This window comes from Anser cygnoides, chromosome 9 (assembly GCF_040182565.1).
Source record: "Anser cygnoides isolate HZ-2024a breed goose chromosome 9, Taihu_goose_T2T_genome, whole genome shotgun sequence".
In the NCBI taxonomy this organism is placed as follows: domain Eukaryota; kingdom Metazoa; phylum Chordata; class Aves; order Anseriformes; family Anatidae; genus Anser; species Anser cygnoides.
In genome coordinates, this window is record NC_089881.1 from 25,998,177 (window position 1) to 26,025,038 (window position 26,862).

The 26,862-nt window shown below is 39.6% G+C and overlaps 2 long non-coding RNA genes across 6 annotated transcripts in view; one reads left to right on the forward strand and one right to left on the reverse strand.

Annotated features, from left to right (window-relative positions):
- Positions 1-5,726, forward strand: part of LOC106043522 (uncharacterized) — a 90,390-nt gene extending 84,664 nt beyond the window's left edge. For 3 of the 5 annotated variants that reach the window (XR_007161665.2, XR_010833685.1, XR_010833687.1), the window contains exons 5-7: positions 1,473-1,676; positions 2,560-2,677; positions 5,659-5,726. This is a non-coding gene — a long non-coding RNA (uncharacterized lncRNA). Of the gene's footprint in view, positions 1-1,472; positions 1,677-2,559; positions 2,678-4,361; positions 5,629-5,658 lie in introns of those variants that run through there. The other 2 variants (XR_010833688.1, XR_010833686.1) reach the window with 2 other exon arrangements.
- On the reverse strand, positions 329-10,880 carry LOC125182268 (uncharacterized). The gene is made up of 4 exons (XR_007161666.2): positions 10,392-10,880; positions 4,781-4,841; positions 3,266-3,387; positions 329-739 (listed from the first exon to the last, which is right to left on the reverse strand). It is a non-coding gene; the product is annotated as an uncharacterized lncRNA (long non-coding RNA).
- Positions 10,881-26,862: the final 15,982 nt, after the last annotated feature.

The window sequence follows — 26,862 nt, forward strand, 5'->3', positions numbered from 1 at the left end:
ACCTTTGGTTTGTTTCCCTTTATTATACCAGAACCCCCACATACTAAGTTCTTCTCTAATTCTGCCTGAACAATCTCATTAGAGATCTCAACAAAATACGGGTGTTTGGGCAGATGTAAGAATGAGTAATGAATATTCCTTCATATTGTCCTAGTGTATAGCAGTACTAGTTTTGAGCTTTAGTCAGCTGTGAGGCTTTCTAAATGAGTTACATTCTAGGGGAAGACCACAAATATCCTTTTTATCTGCTACTTCCTTGTCACTAATAAGAGAAAATTTATATGCATCTTGTAAAGCTGTGTGGTTTATTGTGAATTCAACAGAAAGCTGTGACTTGTCAGAGCTGGGAAAATGTGTTTAATGCTTATGATTCAGTGAACTGAGCCTGAAATAAGTTTACTTCTGATCACAATTTCTGTTTATAAGGGGTTCATTACAGAGACTCTGGCTTTACTCACCCGTACACGATATTGGCTGTGGCTGTTTTCCTGGGTAGCAGCATGTGCACGTACATGGTGGTTGTCGTCTTCACTCTGAGTGGCATTAGAGCATGCCATTTGCTGTCTTTGTCATCCTGAGCCTTGTGTTCCTTTTGAAGCTAATGCTGTCCCTTCTAATACAGTAAGAACGGTGTGCTCGCAGTGTGGGACTGCAGCTGGAGCTGCCGCAGCTCTTCTGTACCTTGGTTTTGCATTCTGAACACTGGGGGACACTGCTCGCTTGCCTCTTTCTGGCTGTGCTGTTGAACACACAAAGCACGTTGTTTCAATCACACTCAAGGACCTGAATTCATGTTTTATTCCCCTGATGGTCCTCAGATGCTAACGTTTGATTCAAAGAATACAGAATTCTGCACAGTGTGATTTTTGTTTATTCTTATTAACTGAATGAATGGGTTAAAGACTGGATTGAGTAATGTTGCAGTGATGCTGGTGAGAAGTTTGCACTTAATTTTCTATAGCAAACACTACTGGAGTAACAGAGAATGTAGCAGGTGTATACCTAGATCAGATACAGGACCTTTTAAAAGTTTCTTTAAAAAGGACTTTCTAAAAAAAAAAAAAAAGGAACTTTTAAAAGGATCTTTAGAAAAAAAAATTATTTTGAAGGACTTTCAGTTTTATCTTAAAATGCAAAGCATCTGTGAAGTGCAAAGCAGTGGAAAAGATAAGGTCTTGTGATAGTCTTGAATATATTTTGCTATGTTGATAGGATTTAAGTTACTTGCCAAATGCTTTAGAACCAGCTGTGTCCAAGACCTCAGATCTTTTGTGTGTAGGTTGGGCAGTTCTTTTCTCCTCAGCTCACTTAAACCATTCGTGCTACCACCGTTTTTTTTTTTTTTTTTTACTGTTACTGAATTGTGTCCTTTAGCCAAAATCAAATGATTTTGCAAGGACGGAGTTTAGATACGTGTAGAAGTATGAAGTAGCATTAAATTTTACTGACTGATGAACGTACCTACTTTACAGCAGATTACAGCTTGATTTTTTAAGAAAAAGAAAGAACAGTACTGCACACCCTTACATTGTCTGCAGAAAGGCGACTTGTGGCTTTTGGGAAAACCAGAGCTTCTACCTGGCAAGAAGTGGATGGTGAACACCCAGCCTTTTTCTTCTAAGGCCTCACCAGAAGGAGAAAGATGCTCAAGAAGAGGAAGGGTTTCCATTCCAAATGTAAGTCTATGAGTGAGCAACATACTGAAGACAAAAACCTGATCACACACAATTTAATGGTCTTAGCTGATTGTATTGTGTTCTGATATATTGATCTTGCTTTATTTCTTTCTTGAATTTATCAGTGGAAATTCAATTAGTATGGATGAGATATTAATCTCAATGCCTGCCAGGTGAACTATGGCTGCATTACTCATTGGTTTATATTGATTTTGGAATTGCTGTGTTTTTTGGTGCATTGTCTGGTAATGCTAATAAGAAACAGTGTTCTCTCCCCTCTCCAGGCTTGCTGTTCACTAAAGAACCAAAAATTGATTATCTGATAAAAAAAATTCAGTGTTACCTTATTCCTACCAAATACATTTTTCCCAGATATAAGAAGTAGGCACTTGTACTTATGTAATGAGTTAGGTTGTAACTACTGAATCTTAATTGTGGTGAACATATGGTAAATTTGTAAAACTTCTGAGGAACATCTTAATGCATTCTGTAATTAAGACTAGTCCATTTCAGTTCTAAATGTGGTTAGGAATTTCACAGGTCATACACAGAGTGTCATTGCATTTCTTGGTACACCACTTTATAGAGCTCCACCGTTATTGTGGTTTCTGCATCCAGTAGCATTTTGAGTTTAGTTTCATCTGAAGGGATAGTGGTCAGTACCAGCCAATAACCAGCACCGTGCAAAACTAGGCACTGCAAAACCCCAGAGACATCTTTATAGCTGTACTTTTCTGAATGGAGTTATGCCATTATTAAACAGGAGTATTTGTGCTTGGGACCACACCAAAACAAATAAGAGAGTTTGGGAGGCCTTATACCTCCTTTCCTTTTTGATACAAAGAATGTAGACTCTGAAAGTTCTGTTTTTTTCACATTATAGGCACAGAGAAGAGAAGGAAGGATATGGCAAAGTTTTACCCCTAAAATCCTGGCTGGGACATACTTGCAGTAATTGGACGATATAAAGGATCACATCCAATGCATCATTTCTGACCTTGGTATTCTTTACTGTTTGCTTTGCCAAACAATGACAAATAATTACTGTCATGGGAAGTTTCTGGTTTTAGAGTTCATTTCCTGTCTTTGAAATCATGGAAATTCATTTGAATTGACCATTTTTGATATATCTGCATAGAGACAAAAGTTCAAGTGTTTTGCACTCTTTCTTGATGACACATTTTCATTGCATGCAAAATGGAGAATTTCCTTGTGTGTTTGGACAGAATCTTTGTGTATTTAGATTGTTTGAAAATACGTCCCTGAAGCTGCCTTATCGTTGCTACCCTGACATCCCATTCATTCTAACTGCCCGTTAAATTTTCCAGTTACTTTAGGCTGTCTCTCTGTCTGTAAAGCGTTTATTTCATACAAATGAAAATAATAACCTTCCCTATTATTATTATTCCCTTCTAGAAGGATAATTACTGACTCAGATATTTCCAAGAATGGTATTAAAAGAAAAGCCACTTTTACCTGCTTAAAGCTGTATAGTAATTCTGTTCAAAATACTTGTAAATGTAAGACCATTAGGACTGATATAAATACGCCGTTACCATGGGATTGACTGCATGTCACCTGTAGCTCACCTCTCCCCATGAGATGGCTCTCCTCTAATTTCCTGCCTCTTCTTCCCAGAACGCAGGACAGCAGAGGCGGTAATGATGATCCTTACAGCTGTTGTTGCCAGGGAGGGACAGCTTTACAAGGACTGTGTGTGCATACACATGTGCAAAAAAGAAAAAAAAAAGAAAAAAAAAAAAAAAAAAGATCAGCTTTAGCATTTATACAAGAGGTTCAAACGTGCCCGTGATTTTTGAGTGTTTATTTTACTTATATGAAAACAAAAGATGAATTGGAACACTATCCCCTAAGATGTCTTTCCCAAGCAGATGCTTTGCAGCCCAGTACTCTCCTGTCAGAAAAACAGAACTGCATTATTGACAGACTGCTTTATGTGGTAGCACAACATGAGCCCCGATTGTTTCTTGCTTTTCCTGTTTTGTGAGATACACCTTCTTGCCCTAATATCTTTGATCAGCTCATAAACTTTTTCCATACGTTTAGATATCACAACACTCGTACCAGTACCTTTTTTGAATGGCCAGTGAAGGCTTTATTCCAGTGTCCAAATCCCTCACCTCTCACACAGCACTAGAGAAATAATCCTCATTATTTCTTCACATACTTCACTGAAAGGAATTTGAAAATCTTTCAGCAGCTCTCAAATATATAAACCTGTGAGCTCTTTTTATTGCCAAGTACCACTTGGTTTAGTGTTAGACCTGGAAGGTACTGATGTCTGTCTGCAGAGTGCTAAGCACCCTGGCTGGGGGAGAAGCAGAACGATCTCCAAAGGAGCTCTTAATATTTTCCCACTTCGCTGCCAAATCGTACTTCAGATAAACTGTTGCCCAGTCATAGTCAGCGTGTTTTTTCCCTCTTGCAGTGCAGCAATTTTTATGCATTTTTTCTTATTTCGGTGCTCTATATCTTCTCTCTCCATTATTATTCAGCTCTACTGATTTCCCCTTTCCCCGACTTCTCTGTTGAGTTTCAAACTGGCAAATCTTTCCCTTCCATTTGCACATATAAAATCTCTCCTAGCATTAGTCACAAGCCAGGAAGATCATTCAAAACAGCATCAAGTGCTTTCCTTTTCATACCGATGCTCTTTATCCCTAGGAGCCTGGAGATGTTAAAGATTATGGACAAGGACGATGCCTTTTAGAGTGTTACTGTTTCCTGCATTCTCTGTGTGTGCTTTCCTCTTCAAGGAATTCACCCCTAAGATGGAGGCACAGGAATTCAAGGAGACGGACAGAAGTGTTATCTCTTCTGTCCAGGGAAGTATCTCCTTACAGACAAGTGCTGGCAGAGCTCTGAGGCTTGCAGTCAAAGAAAGGAGTCTCTTGGCTCACCTTAGTTGACGGTATTAGTGCAGCACACGGTGCAGCTTGGGTTTGACCTCTTTGACCTTGAATTGCTACATGAATACAAGTATTAAATAATAGAAGTGGAGTACCTGTTAAAACAGTGTATGATTTTGGTATCGGGGAAGTATTTGATGACTCATCAGTGAAAGCTGAGAAAATAATGTGTACCTGGGCAGCGAGCTGTGCCTTGCTCAGGCTCGGGTAGTGCACAGCTTCTCAGCACCAAGATCTAAAGGAGGTAAGAGAGAAAAGAATGGCAGTTACTTTGGGTTGGAAAAGCTGTTCATCACTCCATCAGATGCTATAAACATCAACCTCAGGACTGCTTCACTCTTCTATGAATAAGTTTACCATGGATTTTTACATCAGAAAATAAACCATTATTCTTACAGATGTAATTACGTTGGGTAACCAGGGGGCAGCATAAACTCTAGCGGCAGGACTTGGACTACTGTCATCCGTTAAGTTGGTACTTCATTACATTGTTCTGCCAAAGGAGGGACTAGTCCTTTTACATACACTGCTGAATGCTGAATTTGTACTCCACTGCACTGCAGATAGACCAGAACATACTTGTATTTTGCAGTGGTGTAAATCTGAAATAACTCCATCAGGTTCTCTGTGGTTATTCTGGATTTGTGCCTGGGGAAGAATCTAACCCCATACTGCTGCTTTATTCTGAGAAGGCTTCTCAGTGGCTATTCTCAGAAGCTTGTAGAAGTTTTTGAGCCCTTGCTGAAAATTTAATTCTGAGTTCTTTTGAGGTTTTCAGCCTGACTAAAGACCTCAGAATTAGTCCCAATTTGCAGGGCTTCAGCACAGTGCATGAAATGTGCTCTCTTTGTGTTCTTTTATTAAAGAATTGTTTTTCTGAAGAACAAAGGTAGTAGATGAAACAATGCAGATACCTGTGTACACTGTGCAATGTTATATTCTTATTGTGTCCTGCAGCTTTCAGAGCTTATAGATTTGAAAATAATACTGGTACACCTTAAAAAAAGTTTTAGTTATCATTCTGTGTTTCCATCTCTTCCTCTTTCTTATAGATAACTTCATTGCTAAAAGACACCTTGGTGTGCAGTGAAGAGACCCAAATCTTCTTGGCAGGCAAGTAAGCAAACATTCAGATACCTGCACATTATCAGACTTACTCACTAGGACACATCCTTTGCTGATTTTAATCAGTGCAGTTCTGCTGACTCCTGTGAACCTTTGCAGATTGGTCAGACAGTTTTTTATTTTAGTGTAAATAAACTTAACACTTTTTTAAGTAAAAATATATCACTTGATATGCTTTTCCTAAGCAATGTGAGAGCTAGATAGCATTATTCGGTTAGTCTGCTGTGTTCTTAGTTCAACATTTCTGTTGCATATGAATTTTCTTAGGATTTTTCTTATGCTAAATTAAACATAGTTCTTTTTGATTGAAAATTTGTGTATTCCCTGTTAGAGCTCCTAAGTTCTCTTAAAAAGTTACTCAGCAGTTTTTGTTGGCTGAATAAATTATATGGAAGATGTTCCTAAAAAATAGAGAATAGTTTTTCTGAAAGCAAAACGTTTGGTTTTGCCTATAGAAGTTATTGGCCATGTTGGAACAAGCTTACCCCAGATCGAGCAATTAGGTGTGATTTGCTGGAATGCTCTGAGCCTGACGCTACTATGGGGGACTTCTGGCTTGGTCCAAGGATATATGACTTTCTGTCAGAGATCCCAGCTAAGCTGGTTTCACTGAAAATGTCGCCGTCGTTGACGGGCATTTTCTCATTGAACACCCTTAGTCCTATTGCTCGTGCTGGTGAACAGATCTCTTCAACTCAAAGCACTACCCTATCTTCTTTAATTTTACTCTACGGTATGAAAAGATTTGGGGATTAATAGAACAGTTCACTTCTCTTGGCATTCATTTTTTGGACCCCACCATCATCACTTCCACGTTACTTGTTTTCCAGACCTCTTTTCGCCTAGGAGGACCAGGCAGACTGCATGCGCAACTTTCAAAATGCTGAGTACATAGTAATCCCCTGATCTTGCCCATTCTGTTTCTCCCATAAGTTATTGCTGCCAGAGAAACAGAAATGCTGAATTCAGCCAGGAATGTTTCAGGATCGGATTTACTTTCTCATCTTTTTAGTTGTGATTTATGTACCCAAATAACAAGGCTATTTTGCTTTTTACTTCAGCTGCTTTAATCTTTAAATTAAAAGTTCATGGCATCATTTTTCACAGTTAGGTTCCATCCAAGCTAGGCTGTATGAGAAAGGTCAGAAGCAAGCTCGTTTGAATAGATGGGTAGATAACTTCAAAATGCTGTCTGGTTTGAAATTGATTTGTAAGATGCCTTTTAATGCTGGCTCTGAATCTGGGTCAGTGCTTTTCAAATTATACTCCATACTGACTCAAAAATAATTTCCAAATTGCATGCCTTTAGAAACAACGAGTTTCAGAAAAAGTTTTGTCTGGGGAAAAAAGAGGGTCAAGCCTGTCTTTGTAAGCAGATTATTCTTACAGTTTGCTTGTAAAAAGAACATAAACCAGTTCAAAACTTGTTAGAAGCTATCAATATTTCCTTGCTTCCCCCCCTCCAAATACAGAAAATCTTCTGCTTCTCATACATCAGAACTGAAAGTCTAATGATAGTTCTTCCAGTCTTCCATTAATTATTTCTGATGATCTGATGAACTCACATGGGAGGCATCTTGAGCCTAAATGTGCCTTAATGTCTCTGCTACAATACTTTTATGACTTCAGATGCCATGGACTTTAATTGTATTAATTTATCTCCTCCAATATCACACACTAACGTAGTGTTTCGGGGGAAGGAAGTGCACACTACTGTGACAGTGACCTATCAAGAAGAGTTGTTTGTCTTTCTTGTTGACTATATTAACTCTAGTAAATATTTGCCTATTGGCACACTGTTCATACAGTAGGAAGTTTCTAATGTGCTTTTGTGTATTAGAATAAATATGGCTATGATTTGGAAATCAGAACACATCTAGTATAATGTCTGTTAGGTTCATAGTCATAGCAGCAGCAATTACAGCTGAATATTGATTTATTTTTCTTTTGCAAGGCTCACTGCTATTTATGCAAATACATGCAAGAACACATTTACTGTGAGCGTTTAATTAATAAATCTAATTAAACACCATTGTCCAGTGAATATGATTACATTTTTAATAAGCTTATAATATCTCATATAGTAATACTGGACCTGCTATCCATACAAACAGATCTGCTTTACCTACTGCCTGCTGAACTTCAATGCAGATGTGTATTCTCTCTAAGCTATTATGTTCCATAAAGCGGAAGAGTTAATAAGATTTTCTCTGATTTGTTTCTTGATGTAATAAAATTCGCATTTTTATAAAAGAAATCATAAGGTTTAATAGTGAAATATGAATAAAAACAGGACGAAAAATGGCCACCTGGTCAATCTGCCACTGAAATCAATATGAAAGTGAGCACTGAATATTGTGGTAGTTGAGTAGGAGGCTTTCAAAATAATCTCATTTATGATCAGACAGAAGAAAAGTCATTTTTCCCAAATCAGGATTTTTTTCATCACAGGATTTTTTTAGGACATAAGAAAGCTAACTGAGGACTCACGATTATGCCACGTAAGAGAAGTGGTACTGCCATGAAGCAACTTTGATGTAATGCTGCTGTGTTTTTCCTTGCGTATCCTCTCCAACTGTCTTCTGTAGGTGGAACTCCTCTCGTAGACTCTCGTAGACTGTATCACACGTGCAGCAATGTAGTTTTAGTGTTTTTATTTTTATTTTTTTTTTTTTTTCATAATTTTGACTGATTTTGCCAATAACAACATTTTGGGGTTTAGCTGCCATGAGTTTGTTTTTTAAAATTCTTCTTTCTAGTGAAAAATCACTAAATACATAATAAAGTAACGGTTTTCATTTATAAGCTGGTTTCATCTGGAGAATTGTCTTTGGTACATGCAAGCGTGTTAGAGATAATGGTATGACTTACTGTGGTAGGCTACTTACAGAGGAAGGCTCAGATTTGGATGTACCCAAACCATATAATTTTGTAGCTTAATTTCTTAGTTTCTCAATTTCTTTGTCAGAGAGGTGATCAGCACATGGAAATTAGGGCATGCAAGGAGAGAAGTAGAATTTACATTTTTGAAGCAAAATATCTTTGTAAAATGTATGCTCATGTCAGGTATATGTCGTCTTAACCTCTAGTACCTGGCCTTAGCCTCTAGCCTGTTGCAGAATTTAGAGCTGGTATTTCTTAGATTTGCATGCATGAACAGCTGTATAATGACTCACAGACTGGTATCTAGTTTACTTCAAAAATCGTCTGCCTTTTCCAATGTCACCTGTCACCTTTGTTCAGTCATAAAATCCTTTTCTTAGATCATATTGACTCCCATATCACAAACAAGCTTTTGCTCTGTTATTGTCTGGTTTACCTTTCTCCTTATATTGCCGGACCAAACTATTCATCTGCTAATGCAGATATCATCTTTCTGTACCTGCTAACAGGTGTCCTGGAGCCCTGACAGCTAGTCTCCCATTTTTCTCTTCTTTCCCCGCTTTTCTCCTCACAGAGGTTACAGTGTAGACAGAATCAAACTCTACATGCAGGATGTTTTCTGTCATTAATGTCTTAGTAAGATATTTTCTTAGGGCCTTTGATTCTAGACATCGTCTTTTGTCCCTCATCCATAAACCTATCTCTGCATCCATTTTCCCACTTCTATATGACTGATATAAAACTCATCTTTTGCAGAGAGTAGCATGGAAAACTACTATATAACCTTGTTTTCCTCCTTCTGTAACAGTGACGTAAAACTCATTTTTCTGCAGGGAGTAGCATGGAAAACTACTGCGTAACCTTCAGAACATGTTATTATTTCCAAGTGACTCACTTTTCCCCCTCATTTTCTAATTCTTCTTTTCTGTACCCTTCCTTTGTCGGTTACGTTTTCCTAACGCTTCCCTTAATCCACACCCATCCTAAATATTTCTATGGTAATTTCAGCACAATGGAGAAGTAGTAAATAATTTTTCAATATCATTGCTAGCTTCCTCTTTTGTATGCCACAGTCTACATAGCAAAGAGTTGTTAGACTTTATCCCCTGTGCAAATGCCCAGACTTTTTTTCCCCAGAACCCATACATTTTTCAAGATCTCATCCATAAGGTCAGGGCTCAGCCCACATAACTCTAGGTACGTAATTAAGTGCCTAAATTAGGATTTAGGACTTCCTCCTGTTTTCAGTGGAAGGAGGGGCGGGAACAGAACAGAAAACAAGTTATTTGGATAAATGGATTCCAACCTCTAAGGTTAGACAGAGCTGATTTTAGTCCATTATTTGAGGATTTTCGTGGTTTAGAATTTTGTTGAAAAAAAAAGTCAAAATTGTTTGCCATTTTCAGACAATTACTTTGCTGCTGGTGTTTTCCAGTCACTGCTAATTTTAGTCTGCAATGAGGCTACATTATGTCGTTTGGAACTGTGAAAACATCGGACTGATGTCGCTCATTTGGGCTATCGCATTAGCGCTTGGTTTTGTCTCAGCGCTCCCAGCTCCCTCAGCCCCTGCCGGTGCATCTGGTGGCCCAGCCCTGTGGTCATCTCTGCGCTCCCGTGCTGCGCTGGCTCTGCCACCTCTCCTGTGCTGGGGAGCCCAGCACTGAGCCTGGTGCTCCGGGCTTGCCTCGCCAGTGCCGAGTGAGGGGGTCACATCCCTCGACCTGCTGTCAGCGCCGTTCAGAATGCAGCCCGGGGAACTGTTGGCCTTCCTTACCCTGAGGGTGCACTGCTGGCTTGCGGTCAGCCTGTTGTCCTCCAGGACCCCCAGGTTCTTCTCTACAGAGCCACTTTTCATCTGGTCGGCCTCCTGTGTGTACTGGTCACTGGTCACGGGCTTGTTCCTCTCCAGATGCAGGACTTTGCATTTCCTTTTGTAGAACCCTGTAAGCCTGCTTTCTGCCCACTGCTCCGGCTTGCCTGTCGGAACAGGGCACGACAGCTCGTGTGTCAGCTGCTCCTCCCAGCTGTACAATCACCTGTGGGCTTCAACATGCAGCATTTAGTCTTCTCTGCAAACTGCTGCGCTCAGGCTGGAAAAGCAGTCCATGTATTCCATGCACTGCACTGCTTTCCTCCTCGCTGGTGCCCTCCCAGGATAAAAGGAAGGGTCAGAAAACAGTAACGCTCTTGCAGAAGCACTGCAACAGCTCGTATTTTCTAAATCTCCAGGAGTATTTTAATGTGGTAGACTTGCTATTGCTTGCTTGCTTGCGTGCTTATTTATTTATTTATTATTTTTTATTTTTTAGATTTTCTAGCTATATGCCCTCATGACATAAAGCAGGCAGGGAAATAAAAAGGAATACCAGATTCATTAGTTCATTAAAAACCTGTTTCTGTATCAGCTTTATTTTGCAAGGTCTTCCCCACTAATCCTTAATAACTAGACTGAAATTGGCCTAATGTATTTTCAGTGAGAATTAAAGAACTCACTGCTATTCTTTTTAGACTCTTGTTTGTTTTTATTGTATTAGAGATGAGATACAACAGCTTTCGATTTTATGGAATTACCCATTGCTTTTCTGCAGCTAATAGATTTTAAAGATTCACACTACAGTTTCAGGTAAAATTTAGTAAACAATAGTATTTCTGAACAACCTGTCTTCTTTCTTTTTTCTTTTTTTAAGTGCACATTAGGGAAAAGGAAAAGTGAATCGAACTACGCACTGATACACAGAGCATATGGTTAATTTTTACTTGGCAACGGGGCAATCAACACAGCTGCTGTCGAAATATGATTTTTCAGATATACTTCTATAGGAGTTGGCCACCAGAGATTACTAAAAAGACTTCGAATTTCTTGGTTTCTATATTTCTATATACATTCAACTTAGTATGGTTGTCTGTTTGTGAACATAATGAGGGATTTTATTTTGATTTTTAAATCTGTGATAATTTTGAGCAGAACAGAAGCAGTTCCTGTAAAGTAGCTATAGTAATTGATGCAGTAATTGATTTTAGAGTATACTGGACTGGACTAAAAATTAATAAAGGAAATATGGTCCACTTTGCAATAGTGTACTGTGGAAACACGATTAACAAATTTTTTAGATTCACTTTCCCTTGTTGGTCATTTGGTCAGTGCACTTGGTTTGTCACAGTAGTTTTTCTAAAAATGAGACATTGTTTGGATTTTGGTTTTCTTTAATTATCCTATTTAAAATTATGAATTGTCCATCAGATGAGTGCGTGTATAAGGAACTGTTTATCAGGTACTTGCCAAGAGTACTTACAATTATTAAGTATGCCAAACAGTTCTAATTTTCAGTGTGGAGGTTGTAGTTACATGCTGCTGAGTGTTGACACTAAGAGTTCAAGTGCTGTGGCTCCAACCAAGCAGCATGTGTATGTAATACACAAGGAGAGCTATGGAAGATAAACAGAGTTACAGGGATAAAGTAAGACCTGGTATAAACGTGCAGCACAGCCAGTCTTTCAGTACAAAATACCACTAAACAGTGTGTCTGATAAAGACTACTCTGTCAGATATTCTCTTGATGCTGATCATTTTACTGTGATGTCTGATTCTCAGTTGCATGATTGAGCCTTTTTCCTTTGCAGTATGAATGTTAGAAATGTTTTTTTTTTTTTTGTTTTTTTTTTTTTCTTCTAATAGAGAATTGGATTGCAGGACAGCCACCATAGTTTTTCTGTTGCCTGTCATCCAGACACCATCAGACAGTTTCTGCCACAGTGTCTGTCTCCTGTGAAAGAACACCCAAACAGCATGTGTGTACAGACTCCAAGGGATGAACGCGCTGCTCAAGGTGCATTTGGGGCCGTGGTGTTTTCAAAATTTTTATAGGATTCCCATATTCCAAATACTGATACTCAAAGGGAAGTTAAGATGTCCGTTTCACTGAATACTCCCTATGTCTCACCATAGCTAGAGATAAAAGCTGTTAATGTTCATAAAGGATTCAATAAATCCCTTGGAGGTGGTGAACAGTATTCTGCAGATGACTATAAAGGTTCAGAGACTAGTGGCAAATGATACTAGATGTGTAAGAAGGAGCCAAATGCCTGAGATCTCATAAGGGGTTGTTGTAGATTAATAAATGGCACATCTTACTGTTCTTCGGAACCCAGGTCTCATCCTGGTTGCTGTATAATTAGCTTCTTTTTTAATCTGCGGAAGAGACATAAAGTAATACTGTGCCTCATACAGCAGCTCTTGCCGCTACATTTTGAACTTGCTGTGTATTTTGTATTCAAGTACAGGCAACACATTCCAGGAAAAATAATTGGATCCTTGAAAATGTGAGTACGTAAAAAAGTACAGAGTAAATGCATTTACTTTTGGCAGAAATTCTGGACAGCACAGTACTTGATCCAAGGGAATAAGAAGGCTATTATCATCCATTATCTTTTTGTGCTTAAAGCCAAATTTTCCTGAGTGCATTTCCCCTGTGTGAGTGCTGATACTTTCACCATAAGGATGGATTTGAGGTTCCTTTACAATGATTATACTGCATCACCTCATGTTCTCAAATGTAGGATGCACTGCTAATCACTCCTGGACAGTGTCTTTCATCAGGCAGAGCAATTTCAAGGTGAGAGGTTGTTAGGAGTAAACAAACAGTTTACAAGGAATGGAAAAAATGAATTAATTCCAAAAAATAAAAATAAAAAAGTGCTATATATTAGAGTTCAGGAAGTTTAGCATAAAAGATAATTACAAAAGTCTAGCAGAGTTGGATTGTTCTTGTTGAGCATCATCTCTGAGTCAGAGCTTTACAAAATAAAACATCTGTGATTTGCAGTTAACTTTCTACATTAAAAAATTATTTGCTAAAATCAGTAACTATTACAGTACAGCATATCAAATTTTACTACCTACTAGTGAATATTGACAATGTAATATTACTTGTAATGCAAAGCAATGATGTATCATAGCTGCTCCGATATAATCAGCTCTATGTCTAGCTTTTAATGCTTTTTTTCTTTAATGACACATTTTTGTGTAATTCAGAATTTAGAGAAATCAGCATTATAAATGGTCTCAATTTGTTTTTTAAAACATTGCTTAGTAATATGTTCCTACTACTGTTTTATTAGTCTGTGCATATTTAAGTGAGATTAAATGTATGATTACTTTGTGATTGTATGTCAGAATATTTACGTAACTTTGACTTTCCTAGTGCAAAAAGTGGAGGGTGGTGGTAATGGAAATGAATTAATTACAATTTTTGTTTCATAGTGAAGATCTGCATATGAATCACAAAAGGCTTCTTCTGGTCTGACTATTTCTGTTGAAAGATTATTTTACCAGGAACATGAATATAATAAAAAGGTTCCTAATCAAATGTATGAGTTCCCGCCTTTGATAACACAGCGTATTTGATAAATTCATAATGGACACATTCCCTGCTGGTGAAGTGCATTGTACTAGAAACAAATAATAAATAACCGATGGAAATTCAGTTCATATATCAAAGTGATCTTGATACGTAACCTTATCCATGGGTCTTCACTGTGTAGTGGGCTGGAATACATAACGATGTGCTAGAGCAGGCTGATCTCTCAGCTGTCAAGAATGTTGTCCCCTCTCCTCCTCGCACGTGTCACCGCTGCCATTCGCATGCCACGGCCTGTGTTACCTCGCCGTGGTATCGGAGGGGTCCTGCAGGAGCAGGGTGAGTAAATAATGCGTGGCAGCGCTGGTAGCGTGTCTTTGCTCTGGTGTTGTGGAAGCAGCACCATCCGCAGTGAAGGGAAAGGATTACAAGTTTAGAAGGGAAAACAGGGACTGAATCTGTGTTTTGCCAGGGATGAGCCTTTGTGTACTGCGACAGGCGTTCAGACCGCATTATCATTGTAGATGTATGACTAACAAAGGAGCTCTGGGACTTGGCAGAGCTAATTATGCTGAGAACTCCGTGTCCTCACATGTATTCCTGCCAGAATTTAAAGGTATAGCTGCACATCGTGTGGCTCATTCTCATCCGGGACTACTAGAAGTTTTCTTGGTGTGACTTCTTGGCATGAGCATCCTCCAACAACCACTGCCCCTACCTGAGCTGAACTCAGAGCCATGACGTACACAGACACATGGGGCTTGCTGGCATTATTTGTTGCTGGAGGTTGCATATCAGACCTTACCTGTGATTTCCAGTTCACTTCTAAACCTTTCCTGTCAGTGTGAATGGAAGAAATCACTAACTGCTCCTCCTCAACTGGCACATAGGAACCTGACACAAACCTCGTCATTTCAGTTGAGTTCACTGACTTGGTTCAGTTTCGTTTTGGTTTGGGTTTCATTTGTTTACAGTCGTCCTGATTCTGACCTGCCTGTGTCTAGCTGGGTAGTGAGTGGGAAAAGGAATAACCAAAACTGCACAAGGAAAATGACTGGGGCTTTTGACCATTTGCACGCTGTGTTTTAAACAAATGACAACAAACCTTTCAGTACCGGCCTTTCAAATGTTGTAGTTCTCTCTTCAGATTTCTCTTTGCCTATGGAATAACTTGGTATCTTGTTTTAATTATTTCATGCTTCACTTAAATCATGGTTTATGGAGAGCTCAAGAATAAGCCCAAAACAGTGTGTCTTCATTAGATTGTGGTGTGGCAGCTGTCATCTCAGATCATCTGAGGTGTGAATGAGGAATGGGTTTACTGAAAGAGGACAGCCAAGGTCCTTTAGTCCCTTCACCAGCACCAACTTGCAAATGCTGTTACCTGTATAATACTGTTGTCATTAAACTGGTGTCTTCCCCTGTATGTTGAGTTTCCTTGCTGGGCTGCTATGTAAGTGGTACATCAGGCAGACCTAGTGATGGTATAATTACAAGTGCTTAGTACACAAATGTTCAACTACATGCTCAATAGTAACCAACTAACTTTCTCAGTGAAGGTTGTTTCTTAATGTTTTTTTAATGAAAATCCACATTTTAGAAAGAATTGATAATTAGCATTACAATTTTTTAAATGGAAGATAAACAGATAGACATACAGGATTTGTACTACATCTATAAGTGAATTTGGCAATGATAAAATACATTCTGTGGTTAAACAGTTTGCAGTTACCATTGTCATGGTGACTTTTGCTGCCTTACTAATTCAAATCTAGCAGTAGATAAAGGGTATGACAACTCTAAGAGTTGGAAGAGAACAAAAAAAAGCTCAAAAATATTTCACTGAAAGTAGTGAAATGAAAAAACATAATTACTCTCACAAATTCTCTTTTCAGAATGCAAAATGGAAGTACCAGCCACCACTGGATTCAAAAGGGATGTGTTCATGTTTTCATCACTTGTGCCATAAAAATTACTGCACTATTCCATTTTAATAATGTAGAAAAGCAGTCATTTTACTTTATATGCACAGTTAGAGAGAGGCGTTAAAAGCCCAGTCCCAGTGGAAGCAAAACTTAAAGTAATCATCAGCAGAGCTTCTCTATACACTGAGTCTGCATGATCAAGCAATTAACAGTGAAGCAGAATTCTTGCAATATTTTAAAAGAGTACAATCTTTAAAAGTGTGCAATACCAAACTGTTGTCTTAAGATTCTTGTTCTGTTTTAATTGAGGCGTGAGGGGAAGCTGAATTACAAACATGAGTATTGTCTCCTCAAAGTACGTATGATATAATGACTTTTGCATGACAGAGGTTAGACTATTAGGAGCTCTAAGACAAGTGATAGCGTTACTATTAAAAAGACTTGTGGAAGTCTGTCAGAAGCGTTGATATATGATACATTAAAGTAATAACAGAAGCTGATTCAGAATGCAGCTGAATTTGAGAACACATCGCTGACTGAATGTTTATCAGTTACCTGGTTGACTGCAGTCACAGGCATGAATAATACAAAAACTGCACTAAAAATACTGATAAAACTGCCGGGAAAACAAAATCATCACTCCTTTTCCTAGAAAAAAAATTAATTATAATTTCTGTCTTCTAAGCTTGTTTGTATGTCATTTATGACAAAGGCAAATTTTGCCATCTAATGAAGATTGCACCAAATATGCTTTAATTTTCCCCAGACTATGTTTTTTTTTTTGCAGATATTAACAACTTCAGAAACTCTAGTAGACAAAGCATTTGCCAGAATACTGAACGCGGTGTTACCGGCGGGTGAGCGTGGCGCGGGGCAGCGCTGGTGCTGTGGTACAGGCAGGGGCACCATGCTCCCGAAGGGGATGGCCGGGAGCAGGCGCTGGTGGTACCGCTGCCCTGGAAACCTCCTCGGAGTGCTGCTGCTGCCTGTAGTCTGATGGATCTCCCTGACTTTTCAGGTAGAAAACATTTTTTTCTAAAGCATTGCTTTGGGTTTATGTATTTATTTTCCTTGGCTTTTAAAAGAATCCTCTCTCTCCCAGGGTGCCACTCTGGTGGTGCTCACCTGTTAGGTTACGGCTAGCTTTGCTGTGTATCCAAGAAGCACAGCTCATAGAGTCACAGAATCACAGAATACCCTGAGCTGGAAGGGACCCACAAGGCTCACCAAATCCAGCTCCTGGCTCCACACAGAACCACCCCAAACCCAAACCCTGTGTCTGAGAGCACTGTCCAGACAATCCTTGAACTCCAGCAGGCTCGGTGCCCTGACCATGTCCCTGAGGAGCCTGTTCCAGTTCCCAACCACCCCTCAGTGAAGAACTTTTTCCTAACACCCAGCCTGATTAGAAACATAGAATATCCTGAGCTGGGAGGGAGCTGGTGTCTTATGGTGATGTTTAATTGCACTTAACCCAGTTGATTGCAGCAGAACTCATTGTCTTTATATATGACTTAATGTCCCTAAAAACATTGCATAGAGCTAATGATGTACTTATGACTAAATCCTAAAGGAGTTCTTTACTTGTGATTAAAGTCATTTATCGGTCAGTTCATTATTTTGGAGTGTGTTATATTACTCAGCTAAGTAGTTGAAATATTGTAATTATGTAAGACATCTACAAAAATACATTGAGTTTAACTAGTGAGGTATGCATGTCCTTTTGCCAATCTGACATCATAATAACACACTAAACCAGAGAAATGTACTCAAGCAATGTTACTCAGGTAAGCTTAAAATCTGCAGTCATAAGGCTCTTGAATAAGCTTGAATTTTTCTGGTCTTATCCTCTTATGTCAATCACGCTTTTATGAAACCTGTCGGTCTTGAATATTTTTCTTGTTTATCCATGTTTATTATTAGTAATCTATTATGTTAGTGAATTTTTTTTTATTTTTTAAAAAAAGGCTTTCTTCATCAGTGAGGATGGCAGCCTGGTTCTTAACTCCAAGCTTGCAGAATACAGCTATAAATCATCTTACCCAGTTTGTAGAATTGTATATAGAGAATGATGTTGGGTTGTAGTTTCGTGACATTTTGTTGTAGATGGATCTAACTGAAGAGGAATGTTACTAGTTATTGACAAAAACTAACTTCAGGGTCTCTTTGTGCAGATGAACACATTTAAATTATGATGAGGTTGTTCAGTGCCATGAAATACAGGTTGTGGTGAGTTGGAACATGGGAAACAGGGAAAGAGAAAAAAGAAAGCAGAATACAGAGAGGGAGAGCAAGAACGTGACATAAAAGAAAAGGCAAAAAGGTAACAGGAAGCAAAGACAAAATAAGAAAAGTAGACATCTAGTTGGGTGGGAAAATGAAATGGGAGAGTGTGAACAAAAGTTGTTTGGAAGTGAGTAATGGAAAATCTATGAGAAAACTGCTGTAAAAGAATGAAAGTAAGAGAATAGAAGAACAAAAGTCAGTTAGAATATAAGGTTGAGAATAGGATTTTTTTTTCTTCCTGTTTCCTTTTCTGTTTTCATGCCTATCTTCTAAAGCTTCCTCATACTATGTTGTGATGTCATCTATTTTTTTTCCTCTTTTTTATGTTCTGTCTTCTAAGAACACTTAAAGCCATGTTTGATCAAGGCAGATAGCTGGCAGCAGCTTTTTCACTGCACAATCAAGCCAGGAAAGCAGCCGATTTTGAACTCACTTTATTCTAGTTTGAAGACTGCATATCTTCATAACAAATAGAACAAGGTAGCATCGTCTGTCTGCTAAATCATGAAGAAATAGAACTCCCTTTTCACTGGAAAAAAAAAGGTTAATATATATTTTACTCCTTATGTTGCTGACTTAGACTTAAAACAGAAAAGGTTTTAATTGAAAACAGTTGTATGAGGAATTGATATTACCTGGTCTGTTTCTTTGATAAATGTAATACCTGCATTAAAAGCTCTTTCTAATCCCAGTGATTACCTATATGAAGTTATAAATGATAGTTCAGCAGAGAGACCTGCTCTTATGCCTTCTGGACCAGAAGAATTATGTGAAAGTAGGGAAGGATCTATCTGACTGAGGGAGAGACCTGAGGAAATTGTAAGGCTGCTCTAGTTTTGAGGTTTGCGAGACAAAAAATGCTGAAAAGGGCATCTTTGTTTTCAGACCATCACGCATATCCTGGCTGCATTAGGACAAGGGCTGTCAGCAGGTCGAGGGCAGGGATCCTTTCTGTCTGCCCAGCGCTGGTGAGGCTTCACCTGGAGTGCTGGGTCCAGTTCCAGACCCCCCAGTGTAAGAAAGACATGGACGCGCTGGAGAGAGTCAGTCCAACGTAGGGCCACCAAGCTGGCCCTCTGCTCTGAGGAGAGGCAGTTGGGCTGGGGCTGCTCGGCCCGGCGAGGCCTTGGCTTCGGGGGAGCTCCCCCGCGGCCACCCAGACCTGCAGGGAGCTGCAAGAGGAAGGAGCCGGGCCCTGCTCAGGGGAGCCCAGCACCAAGGGCAGAGGTCCTGGGCACAAACCGGAGCCGGGTGGGTACCACAGGGTGCTGGGGTCTCCTTGGGGACCTTCGGAAGCTGCTGGGATGTGGCCCGTGGCCCTGCTGGGGCAGAGGGAGCTGGAGGTGCCTCCAGCTGCAGCCCCGCTGTGGTTCTGTGATTCCTGGGTATGAAAGTGTTGTCTGCTGTGGCTTTAAGGAAAAAGCATTAAATGTTTTACTGATAAGTCAAATTAAAACTTAATTAAGAAACAGATGATGAGCCTGACCTTGAGTCGGTTCTTAATTACAGTGTACTTTGCTTCTGTCTCAATGCACTGTTGTGTACTTACTGAAGAGGCATGCTTTGAGTAGTTAAAGTAGTGATGGTGAAAGTCATTGTTTTTCCTTGTTAGATCTGAATGGGTCTTTGCACATTAGACAACTGAATTGAAGGATTTTTTCAGTATTCCTTCAGAATTGTTTTACCAAACCAAAATTAACAGTGAAATACGTAAGAGAAATGCAAGCTGCTGTCAATATGTGAGGAGTCTTTAAGCACTTTTTTTCCATAGCACTAACCCTCAGGGTGCAATATTTATAATAAATCAACCCAACCTCAACATTTAAGGCATAATCGACTGGAAATCAGTTGATGTGAAACTACATGGCCCAAGGGACTTTCAGATGGATATATCCCTTATAAATTCTGTGTATTCACATGAGAGTTTCCACAAGGTTGCTACTGCCTTACAGTCAATATTATTACTTCCTTGAGTGTTTTCTTACTTAAATTAATTAGGATAACCTAAATGTAATGCATTCTGAAAAAATGATTGCTTAAAAATTACTATGAGTTTGAACAGACTCTTTTCCTTTTATTACTATTCCTAAATATTTGTAGGGATATAATTCACAGTTTTTTGGTAAATGATTTCACTAGATATGGTTCATATAAAATAACTCTCATGAAAAAAATCTTGTTATTCGTTAAGCATTGGAGTGTTAATACTCTGTTGAGTCTCTGATGTTACAATAGTGTGCCATATATTTAGAAATTGGCAAAGAAAAGATACTCTTTGATTTTTTTCATCCCCAAAACTTGAGCAATGTTTTAAAGTAGGCTAAGTGCCGTGAAGTCACAGACTATGCAGTCATAAGAGCTTGACTTCTTAGAACTTACTAAATGATACTAGCATTTCAGTAGTATCAAGTGAGTGCCTTTTGGTGTTGAAAAAAATATGCTTTCAGCCCACGGACTGAAATAATGTCTGTGATCAACGCTATGCTTCCTTCTAAACAAAATATCGTAGTCAAATAGTTACAAATTTGGATTTATGGATTGCTGTTTAATCAGTTATTGCTTTCATAGTGGTTAAAACACTTTGTGAAATGACTAGTGGACATGCTGCAGATGGAGGCTAACTGATTATCTTGGTTGGATGTTTTGTCCTCAGACCTTCAGGGAAAAAATTAGCAAACAGCCAGTTGTGAGAAATAATGTCAGCCAGAACCCCCAGCTCCCTTTCCACGGGGCTGCTCTCCAGCCTCTCGGCCCCCAGTCTGTACGTGCAGCCAGGGTTGCCCTGTCCCAGGCACAGAATCATGAATTGTTTAATGCTTCCATTAAACTTACTTACTGATACTTTAAAAGGTGATGAGAATGTAAGACTGTGGAGGGGATTGAGGACAATTTATTCCTGTGTTGTTAAATAAGTCAACTAGAAATCTGCTCACTTTACACCTGATTACTATGCTGTGCACTCTGACTAAGTGTGCTTATTTAACCATACCTGTTTTCTCGATGAGAGAATGACTCACTTATATTGAGATTTGGCTGTTCCAAGCTAATCACAAATGTCAGTTCACTGGAAAAATACATGTGCTTTTACAGTATGTATTTCTTGGCTCTTTTGAGTATCATATGCTAGAAAAAGTATTGACGATAGCTTAAAGCTCCAAATAGGATTTGTGTACCCCCTCTGCCACTTCTGCCACAGCTTACAAGGTGCCTTCTGTGCCCAGAAACCATAGCAAATGCATCAGGAGCATCAAAACAAGATGCCTGCTTTTTAAACTCCTGTTGTGGTCAGCTGTGTATGTGCACAGGCATTTTAAGAATTTGGTCCCTTTTGGAGTGCACGTGCAGAATTCAGGACCTAATGGGGTAGCTGGATTTACTGCCCTTTGCACCTAATGCTTTCCAAGCGCTGCAGGGTGACTGAACATGATGCCCATTTGTCACGTTAACTGAATGGGACGTATTTCAGATTTCTACTGCAGTTTGGATGGCCCAGTGGGGACTTCTGGGCTTGGATTACATCTGTCCTTTCCAGCGCCTCAGCACATAGTTTAAGGGATTCGAGCTGGCATGGGCTCAGCCTGCTGCCAGGTCGGCTGCAGGAAATACACAGTGCTGATCTCCAGCCAGTGCAGGGGGAGTTTGTGTTCTTGGGTATGGCTCCAGTACCAATAACAACATCAATGAGCCTGTAATGAAAACTCAGCCTCCCAGGGGGTAAGACAAACGTAAGAGTTCAGAGATTCAATGTGTGGAAATAATCTAGTGTTCTTCTCAAGCATTTTTTTCTTTTCTCTCTCTGAAAGCTTAATCTCGGAATGGAGCGATGCATGGTTTCCATCTGGTCTGACAAAGTAAGGTATTTATGGCAAGACTTCCCATACCTTGCCGTCACAATATATGCAGTTCTTGTAGGCACCAAGCCTTGATTTTGCAGTCTCTTTATCACAGTTTGAGTCTCAAAATTTGCAGATCAGAGGCTGGGCTTGTTACTGTATTTGAAAGGTTGTTTTCTAAGTGGGATTTGATCGTGTTTGGGAGGTTCTCCTTCACAGTCTCATTAAAATATTCATGAGTTCTTGAGTAGAATCATTAAGAAAATGCGTGTAGATTAGCTCTGCATATCCATTATTGTTGCATCTTTTATTATTCAACAACTTTCTGAATATGTTGATTTTTTTTTTAGTTCTGTAAATTAACAATTTTATATTGCTGGGGAAGATCAAACTGCAATATCAAAGACGAGAGCTTCATTTTCAGTGTACTGAAAGTTCTAGGAAATATTTATACCTTTGTTGCCTTGTTTTTCTTGGAATTACAGTATCTGTAATTTGGTAGTAAAAGTGGAGCTTTAAAAGCCTGCTAGGCTTTCCTGTTTCAGAGTTCACCAAATTTGAGAAACAAAATCTCCCTGCTTCAACAGACTATTTTAAAGCCTGCGAAGGTCATTTATTATTTTTTATCTTTTATCCATTATTCAGTAGATATAGTATTACTGTTATGCTGTGCTATGAATTCTAAAATAAGGTGCAATATTTTCAAAAGTACCTGAGTAATACTGGGGTCTGTTACCTTCTTTTTTCCTGCTTTTTTGATAGAACTCTGATTCTGAAATCACTCCGATAACTTTTAAAATACCACAGCAGAGTAAAAAGCCCTATGTAATAAATATTATTCTTCAGTGTCACCCCCTTTTAAAAGTTTGTTAACTCTGTTATTGAGGTTGGCTGGGTAGATGAGCTTCCTTCACGCTGACGTCTCAGTGAATGCCGTCTGACGAAGGTGGCAGGACTACTGTGCTGCAGTAAACAAACTGTCTGTGTCCCTTCAGATGAAGGGGATCTCAAGATATGTGGATCTACTTGTGCCTCTGTGCTACGAACATGAATTTTTGCAGGCCTGAAAGCTGCTCTGAATGGTTAGGCAGTTCTCTGTGCCTCGTTCATTGCAGGTAATGAGATCGGGCTGGTAGTGGCTACTGCCAGTTTGACAAAAGAAGAAAGATCTGTTGTGATTTTATATTCATGTTTGCTGTAAGGAATTTTTGCTAGGAGTCTTGAATGGCATTTAGCACATTCTGTCATGGCCCACACTTTCTGCAGGTGTGACAGGACTTAAAACGGCACTCTCAATGCATACATTTTTAAGGTGTTTTATGTATGATATAAATTGATTTGGTGAATACACTGGTGGCCTTAATTTCCTGTTTCACTGGGTTTATGGGCTTCCAGTGAAGTAAGGATGCTGGATGCTTGTTTTTTTTATTCTGTACTCTCATTTCCAATGGGACATAGCTGTGCTTGCTGCCGGGATGAGCTCGGTGCATGGAGCCGCGTGCGGACACTGATGTGCAGCTGCTCAGGGCAGGACGAACAGCTGTGAGTGTCAGTGCAGGCAGCCATCCTGACCCTTACTGCTGTAGGGTTCCTGCGCATGGCTCACTCAAACATCTTAAAACATTGCCCAGGCCACTGAAGTACTTTTTGTAGCTATTGAGTGTCCTGCTGTGCTCCACAGTGAGTCTCTCGAGCCCTGTGTGAGCTGGCAGGCTTCGAAAGTCCCTGTAAAAACAGGAAATAACAAAATGATGGGCTCTGTACACTCAGCTGGCTGGGCACTTTTAGGAACTCATGCATCGCAAGGCATTTGGTTTGATTTTGTTGTGTTTCAGGGAACTGGGGAGCCTGTCTGTGTTCCTCCTGAGTAACCTAATGGGCAGACTGGAAATGACTTACCTGAGTAGCAAGGGTCAGCTCCAGCAGGGTGCCCGTCCAGCCGGGAGGTGCATGTCTCCAGGGATGGGGACTGCACAGCCCCTCCAGGGAACTGGCACCAGTGTTTGGCCACCCTCACGGTAAAAAGGCTTTTTCATATTAAAGTAAGAATGGAAAAACAGAAACATACCGACTAACCCTGTCAGTTTGCATCCAGAAGTGGAAAGAATAATCAGTTGAAGTTGTTTAACTGCTGGCCTTCCATTCTGTGCTCAGGTCATCGCTTTAAGTAGGTACTGTTGTGTCTCCACGTGTCAAGAGTGTTTACACCCAGCAGCTCTTCATAGTGGAGGGATGGAGAGCATAGCGTGATGGACTGATTAAAGAGAATAACATAATTCCTCTGTGGGTTGCTGCTGAAATACACCTCAAGTCCTTTTAGGTTTTGTAAATGCAAGTGAAAATATGATTCTATATTATATGGCTGTACATATTCTCTAAGGGTGCTGATCTGAAAAAAATAGTGAATTTGTGAATATTAACTTCTTCCGTGATAAGCAGGAGAGTGAAAACAGCACAGTCCGACATTCATGTTTCAGCTAGCATTTTGCTCACTGAAGGACGCGCCTGCTGAATGCATTCAGTAGTTCACAGCTGTGCTGGGGAGAGAAGGGCCTTGGGCCCAGAAGGGGAATACAAATATATTATCATGTTCCCAGTCGGGAATACAAATATGTTAATCATTATATGCATCACTGGTATTTTTGCTCTTAATGTTCATAATTCTGGAAGTTTTAATTCAGTTTCAGTTTTAAATGTCTTCAGTACGTTTTTACATTTTGTTTAAAATTTTAGTTATAGTCCACTGGGGAATATGACAGCTCCTGGAAACCTGATGCAGTGTGTGCTGTTCGCAGGTGAAGCCACACTGCCTTGCACCTGCGGTGATTTCTGGCTCGCATGCAGCACAGGGCAGAAAACGGAAGCCCCGCAGTCTTGAACGTTTGGCAGGCTGCTTCATAGGGCCGGGACAATCTGTGGATCAGCAGCACGTAGCCTCAGAGAAGACTTGACTCCTGGTTTTCAGCTGGTAAGCACATCCCTAACCTCCATTTCCTAATGCACAATGTCAGGCGGTACACTACCTGTGCAAGGGTGCTAGTCCTGGATTTACGTAGCTACTTCTTGTGCTGCATCTGCTTGCTTCCCTCACAGCTCCCTTCCCTCCCTCAGTGACAGTGACAGGAAGCATTGCTTTGGTACTTGCCTTTCCACAGCACCAGTCCACCTTCCTCTGTGGAACTCACGGCGTGCTTGCTGGAGGTCCAGGGGCGATATCTTGGTAGATCTTTTGACGGTAGGCGTGCAGCCTTCCCCATATCACCATGCCTCTGCAGCACCAGTCGGTAGTGGCGTTACTTCTGATACAGTTCAGGAAGGCTCGCAGCGGGGGTGAAGGTTGCCTGTCAAAGCCTTGTGACCGAGGGCCTTTAAAGTCAGTTGTAGTTCTTGGGTTTTGCTTTATAGGCCTGCAGGCAGATGACTGTGTGAAGAACACAAGCCTATATTCATCTTTTGGCAATACTGTATTAAATTTGTCACAATCTTCTTTGAAATTATTTTGAGGTTTATAAAGATTTGATTTTTTTTTTAATTCTCTTCAGAAATTTCAATATTCATACTGGGAAAATAAATAGAATAACATTTGCTTATTTTGTTCCACAATCGAACACAGAAAGTATCAGACATCTCATGGGAGAGCTGGATTTTATGCTAATTCTGGCCTGATTTTTCAGCTCCCATATACTGCTGTAACTTGGACTGAGTTTAAATAACTAATGGGGTTACTGGATGAATCCAGATAAATTCTTTAAAAATGTTGAGGTTCAGTAATCATCATGCATAGGGTAAATCAGTTCTGAATGACCTTCTAGTTTTCATTCTGTCTTTATTCGGAGAACATCTTCAAATTGGTGGGAAAATGCCCCACTATCTTAACACTGGGCATTTTGTTCTTTCCTATACTTTTCTTTTTCTCTGATTTCTCCTCAATGCCAAAAAATATATGGTTTATAGATTTTCCAAAACAGAACCTGTCAGATCTTTTAGGTCAGAATACAGAATCTTTCTGCTTCTGGGTTGGGAACCTGTCCTCTGGTTAGACATAGCATCAGAACCTGGGAAGCAGTTGGCAAAAATAAATGTTTAGTACGAAAACTAAGTGATGATGAATGGATTTACAGGAGACCAGTGTATTTCTTTTGTTTCTTGTTGGTGTAACACAATTTATGACACTCTTAATTCAGCCTTTCCTTGTCTGAAAAATAACCTTATTGAGAACCAGTAGGTCCCCTGTTACATAAATACTCACGAGTTATATTAAACTGATTGGAAATGGAAGAAAGTATGTTTTCTTTGTGTTTTTTTGTTTGTTTGTTTGTTTTTTTAATGAAATAATGCATTTCCTTCAGCTCAACCAGTAAAGCTTTGTTATCATTGTCCACCTTAGTTTGTTAGTTTGCGCAAATATATGAGATGATACCAAACCTCAGATTATGCCACATGGTTTATGTTTTGCATTATGTGATATGTGATGTTCTGCTTTTTGAGCTGATTATTTTGGATAATTATAGACACTTGAGCAATTCCCAGCATCTCCAAAGCAAACAGTTGATGCCATTGCTGATCTGGAGTAGGATCAGCCCAACGTGTACCTGGGGGAGCCGGCCGAGAGAAAGCCCCAACATCTCTTCGCATTGCATTGCCTCCCGATCTGATGACCCTTAGCATTGCACAGTGGTTTTTAAAAATACTTTAAAAACAAAAATCCAATTACTGGAAAGTGAAGTTTATTTAGAAAAATCTGAAACTAAAAACCGCCATAAACTGAAGTGAACATTTTCTTTCTCAAGTACGTACCACCTAGTGAAAGGTAGTGGGAAAGTACAACCAATTTCTTCTGAAGT